Source organism: Oncorhynchus nerka, linkage group LG3 (assembly GCF_034236695.1).
Source record: "Oncorhynchus nerka isolate Pitt River linkage group LG3, Oner_Uvic_2.0, whole genome shotgun sequence".
Classification (NCBI taxonomy): domain Eukaryota; kingdom Metazoa; phylum Chordata; class Actinopteri; order Salmoniformes; family Salmonidae; genus Oncorhynchus; species Oncorhynchus nerka.
The window spans coordinates 52,158,849-52,167,147 of NC_088398.1; the positions used below are offsets into that span (position 1 = coordinate 52,158,849).

At 47.4% G+C, this 8,299-nt stretch overlaps 1 protein-coding gene across 1 annotated transcript in view; it reads right to left on the reverse strand.

The window, feature by feature from the left end:
- Positions 1 to 6,544: 6,544 nt before the first annotated feature.
- The window catches only part of LOC115125508 (inactive phospholipase C-like protein 1), a 198,009-nt gene continuing 196,254 nt past the window's right edge, over positions 6,545 to 8,299 (reverse strand). Inside the window, 1 exon segment of the mRNA XM_065013322.1 lies at positions 6,545 to 8,299. This exon segment is cut by the window's right edge and continues 1,765 nt beyond it. The gene's annotated coding sequence lies outside the window, so the exon portion shown is untranslated.

Genomic DNA, 8,299 nt, shown 5'->3' on the forward strand with positions numbered 1-8,299 from the left:
CAATGTGGAGGCTATATACAGGGGTACTGGTACAGAGTCAATGTGGAGGCTATATACAGGGGTACGGTACAGAGTCAATGTGGAGGCTATATACAGGGGTACCGGTACAGAGTCAATGTGGAGGCTATATACAGGGGTATCGGTACAGAGTCAATGTGGAGGCTATATACAGGGTACCGGTACAGAGTCAATGTGGAGGCTATATACAGGGGTACCGGTACAGAGTCAATGTGGAGGCTATATACAGGGGTACCGGTACAGAGTCAATGTGGAGGCTATATACAGGGGGTATCGGTACAGAGTCAATGTGGAGGCTATATACAGGGGTACCGGTACAGAGTCAATGTGGAGGCTATATACAGGGGTACCAGTACAGAGTCAATGTGGAGGCTATATACAGGGGTACCAGTACAGAGTCAATGTGGAGGCTATATACAGGGTACCGGTACAGAGTCAATGTGGAGGCTATATACAGGGGTACCGGTACAGAGTCAATGTGGAGGCTATATACAGGGGTACCGGTACAGAGTCAATGTGGAGGCTATATACAGGGGTACCAGTACAGAGTCAATGTGGAGGCTATATACAGGGGTACCAGTACAGAGTCAATGTGGAGGCTATATACAGGGGTACCAGTACAGAGTCAATGTGGAGGCTATATACAGGGGTATCGGTACAGAGTCAATGTGGAGGCTATATACAGGGGTACCGGTACAGAGTCAATGTGGAGGCTATATACAGGGGTACCAGTACAGAGTCAATGTGGAGGCTATATACAGGGGTACCGGTACAGAGTCAATGTGGAGGCTATATACAGGGGTACTGGTACAGAGTCAATGTGGAGGCTATATACAGGGGTACCAGTACAGAGTCAATGTGGAGGCTATATACAGGGGTACGGTACAGAGTCAATGTGGAGGCTATATACAGGGGTACCGGTACAGAGTCAATGTGGAGGCTATATACAGGGGTACCGGTACAGAGTCAATGTGGAGGCTATATACAGGGGGTACCGGTACAGAGTCAATGTGGAGGCTATATACAGGGGTATCGGTACAGAGTCAATGTGGAGGCTATATACAGGGTATCGGTACAGAGTCAATGTGGAGGCTATATACAGGGGGTATCGGTACAGAGTCAATGTGGAGGCTATATACAGGGGGTATCGGTACAGAGTCAATGTGGAGGCTATATACAGGGGTATCGGTACAGAGTCAATGTGGAGGCTATATACAGGGGTACCGGTACAGAGTCAATGTGGAGGCTATATACAGGGGTACCGGTACAGAGTCAATGTGGAGGCTATATACAGGGGTACCGGTACAGAGTCAATGTGGAGGCTATATACAGGGGTACCGGTACAGAGTCAATGTGGAGGCTATATACAGGGGTATCGGTACAGAGTCAATGTGGAGGCTATATACAGGGGTACCGGTACAGAGTCAATGTGGAGGCTATATACAGGGGGTACCGGTACAGAGTCAATGGTACAGAGTCAATGTGGAGGCTATATACAGGGGTACCGGTACAGAGTCAATGTGGAGGCTATATACAGGGGTATCGGTACAGAGTCAATGTGGAGGCTATATACAGGGGTATCGGTACAGAGTCAATGTGGAGGCTATATACAGGGGTACCGGTACAGAGTCAATGTGGAGGCTATATACAGGGGTACCGGTACAGAGTCAATGTGGAGGCTATATACAGGGGTATCGGTACAGAGTCAATGTGGAGGCTATATACAGGGGTACCGGTACAGAGTCAATGTGGAGGCTATATACAGGGGGTACCGGTACAGAGTCAATGTGGAGGCTATATACAGGGGTATCTGGTACAGAGTCAATGTGGAGGCTATATACAGGGGGTACCGGTACAGAGTCAATGTGGAGGCTATATACAGGGGTACGGTACAGAGTCAATGTGGAGGCTATATACAGGGGTATCGGTACAGAGTCAATGTGGAGGCTATATACAGGGGTACCGGTACAGAGTCAATGTGGAGGCTATATACAGGGGTACCGGTACAGAGTCAATGTGGAGGCTATATACAGGGGTATCGGTACAGAGTCAATGTGGAGGCTATATACAGGGGTACCGTACAGAGTCAATGTGGAGGCTATATACAGGGGTACCGGTACAGAGTCAATGTGGAGGCTATATACAGGGGTACCGGTACAGAGTCAATGTGGAGGCTATATACAGGGGGTACCGGTACAGAGTCAATGTGGAGGCTATATACAGGGGTACCGGTACAGAGTCAATGTGGAGGCTATATACAGGGGTACCGGTACAGAGTCAATGTGGAGGCTATATACAGGGGTACCGGTACAGAGTCAATGTGGAGGCTATATACAGGGGTATCGGTACAGAGTCAATGTGGAGGCTATATACAGGGGTACCGGTACAGAGTCAATGTGGAGGCTATATACAGGGGTACCGGTACAGAGTCAATGTGGAGGCTATATACAGGGGGTATCGGTACAGAGTCAATGTGGAGGCTATATACAGGGGTATCGGTACAGAGTCAATGTGGAGGCTATATACAGGGGTATCGGTACAGAGTCAATGTGGAGGCTATATACAGGGGGTATCGGTACAGAGTCAATGTGGAGGCTATATACAGGGGTATCGGTACAGAGTCAATGTGGAGGCTATATACAGGGGGTACCGGTACAGAGTCAATGTGGAGGCTATATACAGGGGTATCGGTACAGAGTCAATGTGGAGGCTATATACAGGGGTATCGGTACAGAGTCAATGTGGAGGCTATATACAGGGGTACCGGTACAGAGTCAATGTGGAGGCTATATACAGGGGTATCGGTACAGAGTCAATGTGGAGGCTATATACAGGGGTATCGGTACAGAGTCAATGTGGAGGCTATATACAGGGGTATCGGTACAGAGTCAATGTGGAGGCTATATACAGGGGTATCGGTACAGAGTCAATGTGGAGGCTATATACAGGGGTATCGGTACAGAGTCAATGTGGAGGCTATATACAGGGGGTATCGGTACAGAGTCAATGTGGAGGCTATATACAGGGGTATCGGTACAGAGTCAATGTGGAGGCTATATACAGGGGGTATCGGTACAGAGTCAATGTGGAGGCTATATACAGGGGGTATCGGTACAGAGTCAATGTGGAGGCTATATACAGGGGGTATCGGTACAGAGTCAATGTGGAGGCTGTATACAGGGGTATCGGTACAGAGTCAATGTGGAGGCTATATACAGGGGTACCGGTACAGAGTCAATGTGGAGGCTATATACAGGGGTATCGGTACAGAGTCAATGTGGAGGCTGTATACAGGGGTATCGGTACAGAGTCAATGTGGAGGCTATATACAGGGGGTATCGGTACAGAGTCAATGTGGAGGCTATATACAGGGGGTATCGGTACAGAGTCAATGTGGAGGCTGTATACAGGGGGTACCGGTACAGAGTCAATGTGTGGGGCACAGGTTAGTCGAGGTAATTGAGGTAATAGGTACATGTAAGTAGAGTTAAAGTGACTATGCATAGATTATAAACAGAGAGTAGCAGCATCGTAAAAGAGAGGTCTGGGTAGCCCTTTGATTAGCTGTTCAGGAGTCTTATGGTTTGGGGGGGTAGAAGCTGTTAAGCCTTTTGGACCTCGACTTGGCGCTCCGGTACCGCTTGCCGTGCGGTAGCAGAGAGAACAGTCTATGACTAGGGTGGCTGGAGTCCTTGACCATTTTTAGGGCCTTCCTGTAACACAAACTGATATAGAGGTCCTGGGTGGCAGGAAGCTTGGCCCCAGTGATGTACCGGGCCATACATACTACCCTCTGTAGTGCCTTGCGGTCAGATGCCGAGCAGTTTCCATACCAGGCAGTGATGCAACCAGTCAGGATGCTCTCTATGGTGCAGCTGTAGAACCTTTTGAGGCTCTGAGGAGGACCCATGCCAGTCTCCTGAGGGAGAATAGGTTTTGTCGTGCCCTCTTCACAACTGTCTTATTGTGCTTGGACCATGTTAGTTTGTTGGTGATGTGGACACCAAGGAACTTAACGCTCACAACCTGTTCCGCTACAGCCCCGTCGATGAGAATGGGGGCGTGCTCGGTCCTCCTTTTCCTGTAGTCCACAATCATCTCTTTTGTCTTGATAACGTTGAGGGACAAGTTGTTGTCCTGGCACCACACGACCAGGTCTCTGACCTCCTCCCTATAGGCTGCCTCATCATTGTCGGTGATAAGGCCTACCACTGATGTGTCATCAGAAAACTTAATCATGGTGTTGGAGTCATGACTGGCCGAGTAAGCACCCCTGGGGGCCCCAGTGTTGAAGATCAGCGCGGCGGCTGTGTTATTCCCTACCCTTACCACCTGGGGGTGGCCCGTCAGGAAGCACAGGATCCAGATGCAGAGGGAGGTGTTTAGTCCCAGGGTCCTTAGCTTAGTGATGAACTTTGAGGGCACTATGGTGTTGAATGCTGAGCTCTAGTCAATGAATAGCATTCTCACATAGGTGTTCCTTTTGTCCAGGTTGGAAAGGGCCGTGTTGAGTGCAATAGAGATTGCATCATCTGTTGATCTGTTGGGGGGGTATGCAAATTGGAGTGAGTCTAGGGTTTCTGGGATAATGGTGTTGATGTGAGCGATGACCAGCCTTTCAAAGCACTTCATGGCTACAGATGTGAGTGCTACGGGTCAGTAGTCATTTAGGCAGGTTACCTTAGTGTTCTTGGGCACAGGGACTATGGTGGTCTGCTTGAAACATGTTGGTATTACAGAATCAGTCAGGGACAAGTTGAAAATGTCAGTGAAGACACTTGCCAGTTGGTCAGCGCATGCTCGGAGTACACGTCCTGGTAATCCGTCTTGTGAATGTTGACCTGTTTAAAGGTCTTACTCACATCGGCTACGGAGAGCATGATCACACAGTCGTCCGGAACAGCTGGTGCTTTCATGCATGTTTCAGTGTTACTTGCCTCAACGCGAGCATTGAAGTAGTTTAGCTCGTCTAGTAGGTTTGTGTCACTAGGCAGCTTGCGGCTGTGCTTCCCTTTGTAGTCTGTAATACTTTGCAAGCCCTGCCACATCCAACAAGCATCAGAGCCGGTGTAGTACGATTCAACCTTAGTCCTGTATTGATGCTTTGCTTGTTTGATGGTTTGTCGGAGAGCATAGTGGGATTTCTTGTAAGTATCCGGGTTAGCTCAGTGCGGATGTTGCTTGTAATCCATGGCTTCTGGTTAGGGGTATGTACGTACGGTCACTGTGGGGATGACATCATCTATGCACTTATTGATGAAGCCAGTGACTGATGTGGTGTACTCCTCAATGCATTGGAAGAATCCCAGAACATATTCCAGTCTGTGATAGCAAAACAGTCCTGTAGCTTAGTATCTGCTTTATCTGACTACTTTCTTATTGACCGAGTCACTGGTGCTTCCTGCTTTAGTTTTTGATGGTAAGCAGGAATCAGTAGGATAGAATTATGGTCAGATTTGCCAAATGGAGGGCGAGGGAGAGCTTTGTACGCCTCTGTGTGTGGAGTAAAGGTGGCCTAGAGTGTTTTTCCCCTCTGGTTGCACATTTAACATTCTGACAGCAATTAGGCAAAACTGATCTGAGTTTCCCTGCATTAAAGTCCCCGGCCACCGCCGCCTCTGGATGAGCGTTTTCCTGTTTGCTTATGGCCGTACACAGCTCATTGAGTGCAGTTTTAGTGCCAGCATCGGTCTGCGGTGGTATATAGACAGCTACGAAAAATATAGATGTAAACTCTCTTGGTAAATAGTGTGGTCTGCAGCTTGTCATGAGATACTTTACCTCAGGCGAGCAAAACCTCGAGACTTCCTTAGATTTTGTGCACCAGCTGTTGGTTACAAATATGCATAGGCCGTCACCCCTTGTCTTACCAGAGGCCATTGTTCTATCCTGCAGAAAAAGCTTAAAACCCGCCAGCTGTGTTAATAATGTCGTTGTTCAGCCACGACTCGGTGAAACATAAGATATTACAGTTTTTAATGTCCCGTTGGTAGGATATACGTAGTTTGTCTATTTTATTATTGATTGATTGTACGTTGGCTAATAGGACTGATGGTAAAGGTAGATTACTCTCTCAGCGATGGATCCTGACAAGGCACCCAGACCATCGTCCACGAGACCTCCGTCTTTTCCTCCTGCGAATGATGGGGATGAGGGCCTTGTCGTGTGTCTGGAGTAAATCATTCCTGTCCGACTAGTTGAAGAAGAATTCCTCCAGTACGGGGTGAGTAATCGCTGCCCTGATATCAAGAAGCTCTTTTTGGTCACACGGTGGCAGAAACATTATGTACAAAATAAGTTACAAATAACACGAAAAACATACACAATAGCACAATTGGTTACGGGATCGTAAAACAATGGCCATCTCCTTCGGCGCCATTTTGTACTGACCATCAAAATCAAGGCTCAGATGCAATACCTTCTAAATTCATCTGTAGGCTCATAAACACTATAGCTCATATTCTGAGAGATCCAGTGTGATGATTGGATAATGATTAGATGGCAGACAAGAAAGAAGACGAGGGGATTAAATGGTCAATAAAATAGTTTTATTTAGTCATTTAAGGGTACAACTGTTACATTTGGTTAATCAGATAGAAAACAAACTAGCTTTTCAAAATAAAAGCAACGTCCATTTAATATAATATGTATTGGTTTCAAAACACACTCGTCACCACCTTTAATAAATACTCTTCTTTTTGTATATTTGTTTTTACAAAAACATGAGCGTACGCAGACAGAACGAAACAAAGATTTGTTTGAAGGGTCGGTCAGAGAAGATAGCATACGCAGATAGATACAGAGTGTATACCAAATGGCACCCTATTCCCTATATAGTGCACTACTAAAGTAATGCACTACTAAAGTAGTGCACTATGTAGGGAATAGGGTGCCATTTGGGAAGCAGACATAACATAAACACATCGCTGTAAGGACTGTAAGTCAAACACCACATAGAGCGGGGAGGGCAGGTAGGTTTAAGGTTTCAGACAGACGCAGGTTAAAGAGAGTAACTACAGTATAGTAAATTACAGCACTGTGGTGTTGGACCAGAGTGCCGTTGGATTAGAGGATTTATTTCATGTTTTTATTTTTCAATGCTGCAAAAAAACATCAACACGCCAGTTGAGTATAGTGAGCTATAGTATAGTGACCTTCCTCATTGCTGTGTGCCTGTCAAATGTTGTAACAGTGAGGAGGGCTCCGTATAGCTCCGCATTGACATGATTGGTAGGTGAGGACGGGAGGTCCTGCAGAAACACAAACTTCCTTGACAACTTCCTCCACAACAGCTCTGCGCTGCTCGGCGAAGTGCAACAAGTATGAATGACCTGAAAGGCGCTGCATGGTCATTCCGACGTCTGATTGGCCGCGCAGCATTTATCTTGATATGGCCTTTGCAGAAGTCAGGTCATTCATACTTGTTGCACTTCGCCGAGCAGCGCAGAGCTGTTGTGGAGGAAGTTGTCAAGGAAGTGAGTTTGTGTTTCTGCAGGACCTCCCGTCCTCACCTACCATCAACCAATCATGTCAATGCGGAGCTACAGTATATGGAGCCCTCCTCACTGTTACAACATTTGAGAGGTGCACGGCGAGGCTTTACGGAGCTTGATTTGGCCTCTGCGTGCCTCTGGAGGCTATGTGATCACACCCTCCATACGAAGCCTCCAACCACATTTTCAGATCAAGCCTAAATTGGCTCTGACTTCTTGCAGAGGCCATATCACTGTCAACGCTGCATGGTCAATGCAGACGTCGGATTGACCATGCAGCGCCTTTAAGATAGATGTGTGGAGGTGGGCTGGTGAAGGAGGCAACAGATGATAATGAATCCATCCAAGAGAAGGAGAGAGGCAGGTCAAAATGGGTTGTCCACTGCCTGCATCAAAGAACCTATGTTAGGAATGATCCTTTCTATGCCGAATTTAAATGTTCCTCCAACTTTACTGCTGTGTGTGTTGAAATGGCTGTTCAGACTGTAGAATGACAGAAGACCCTGTGTTCTGCTGGAGGCCCTGGGGGAATACTTTCCATTCAACCCATTCTCGTCTTGTGATGAACATGTCCCTTATGGTAAGATCCTCTATTATCTCTACTGTCTGTGTCTCTTTGATGCCAGGCCCCTATAGTGCTCTCTCAGCACTGGGTTTAATATTGTTGTGTTGGGGGCCTCTGCCTCTTGCTGTGTTTGGATCACAGGTGGTAGGAAAGGTAGAGAGCAGTGGAGGCTGGTGGGCCCATCCTCCGATTTAAAGTGATACCAGCCACCACTGGTAGAGAA